At 47.7% G+C, this 2,044-nt stretch overlaps 1 protein-coding gene across 1 annotated transcript in view; it reads left to right on the forward strand.

Moving 5' to 3' along the window:
• LOC113218143 (heparan sulfate 2-O-sulfotransferase pipe) overlaps nt 1-2,044 on the forward strand; it is a 30,775-nt gene that overhangs the window by 26,481 nt on the left and 2,250 nt on the right. The gene's annotated exons all lie outside the window — the stretch shown is intronic.

Genomic DNA, 2,044 nt, shown 5'->3' on the forward strand with positions numbered 1-2,044 from the left:
CCCGCCCCTCCACGCCCCGCCCCGCCCCAACTCTCAGCGGACTGGACACTATGCATTATGGTGGTCCGGCAGAGCGGTGGCCTTTCGCGTACGCCCATCACTGCAAAGAATACTGTCGTCGAACCATATCTCATTTAAAAATAAAAACTCCCAAAACAAAGTCCCAAACTTTGTCATGGCATGGCCACGGTCAAGACAAGAATATTAACATGTTGTACAGTACAGGTTTCGAATAAGGATTCCCCGGGTCACGTGATTACAGGGATAACACGTGAATTTTTGGGGATGATACATGAATTTTGTTGAATTTGTCAACATCGTCTTCAATGGTTTTAAAAGTCGATTAGAGTGCGAGTGCGACCACCCAGCTGAAGGAAAAGCATGCAGACTGCAGTTGACCCGCCGCCGGCGCTGCTATTTGCGGAGGCCTCGCCTGATCGGTTGTTAAAACGGTCCTGCTGTGACGTCAGCGTCTGTCTGGATGAAAACGTGGCCGGCGCGCCGCCGACCTAGGTCAATGCCGAAGCCCAGGCCTCACGACGGAAGAGGCCCCGCCCCAACCAGTGCACTGAAAATGCTAGAGTCAGATGTCTTACTCTCAGGAGAGTGAGATGAGTGACACCAACAATCTCACTCTCCTGAGCCTGAGAGCGAGATGTCTGAATCTCACTCAATTTGATTCAGAATTTGCGATCCTCGCCCAATAATAAGAGTAAGGTTTCCTAGTGCAGTTGGGCGAGGTCAGGGAAATCTGACTCCTTCCGAGTGAGAATCCGGTGCATATGACTCAAATAGGGTGAGCTTTTTAGTCATCAATAAGTCATCGCTCTCATTGAGTGAGGCAAAATTTTCTCACTCATTTCGAGCACGACACCTCACTCAAAGGTTTTCAGTGGTGCGGTGTCGAACTATATTAGGAACAGATTTGGCTATCACGAAGTGCGAGAACGATTATAGACCATCATTTCTTTAGTCCAAGGGTAAATTTGACGGCAGAGATCAATGTGTTCAAATGCTTAATCGTTTTAAAGAGAAATTTTTCTTATTCAAAGGCAAATTTTTGCTAATCCAAACATCATACCCCTTTCGCCTTCTTTGAAGAGGAAAATTCATCTCTGCTCAAGAATAGCCACTTGGACCCAGAAAAGTTTTGTTTAGCGTGCTAGTTTGTTATGAGGCACGGGCTGGGCATGCCCCTCCATCTACTCCCGTCTTCCCCACGCTGAGCGAGCGCGGCGCGGACTCCGTCTCTTCTCATTAGCCTGACTGGGCCGCCTCCGGGCAGAAGCCGCCGGGACAGAGATAGACGTCGCGCAGCCGCCGCGCCAAGCTCCCCCCTTAATTTACCACTTTAGTGGCCCAAATTAGGTTGCGGTGGGCCGTGACTTTTCACACATCGGCCCTTTTGGAGTCTGTGGGGCGGAGAACGCGGCCGTCTACAGCGGCGGCGGGGAGGTTTCGTCACGTGAGAAACTCGCGCCACGCCTTAAGTCACGCCATGCGCCTTACGAGGGGGGCGCCACTACGTTTTTGGATGCTCACAAAACACAAGATTCTTATGATTACATTTACAGGGATTACAACTGAATACAAAGATTTTGTGTGCAACTTCATAACACTTTATCTTGTAAATAAAAAAACATAAGCTTGCGCTAACGTGGGAGCAGATGATATAGCTTTAATTTTCAGTTAGTGTGCTTTAAAGTAGGTTATAATGCCATACGTAGGCCTTGCCCAGAGAGGCAGAGCTTAGCAAAACATAGTGGTCAGGGGGAACATAACAAAGCAAAAAGCGGTTCGCTAAAAGGGGACAAAACTAGATTCAATACACGGAAAAAAATAATTTTGTTGTTGCAGCGAAACATTAGCTATGGCAACGATTATTTCCCTGGCAGCGGCTTAGCGAACATTATTGCATGGGCTAGCTAACTCAATAGTTTTGTTAGCTAAACTTCATAGTTTTGGGAACTTACAGTCAGCTAACAGCACGTTTTACTACTATCCCGAATCTGAAAACGTCTGGTGCAGCTGATGATATTACGTA

Source organism: Frankliniella occidentalis, unplaced genomic scaffold, assembly GCF_000697945.3.
Source record: "Frankliniella occidentalis isolate FOCC.00 unplaced genomic scaffold, Focc_3.1 Scaffold341, whole genome shotgun sequence".
In the NCBI taxonomy this organism is placed as follows: Eukaryota; Metazoa; Arthropoda; class Insecta; order Thysanoptera; family Thripidae; genus Frankliniella; species Frankliniella occidentalis.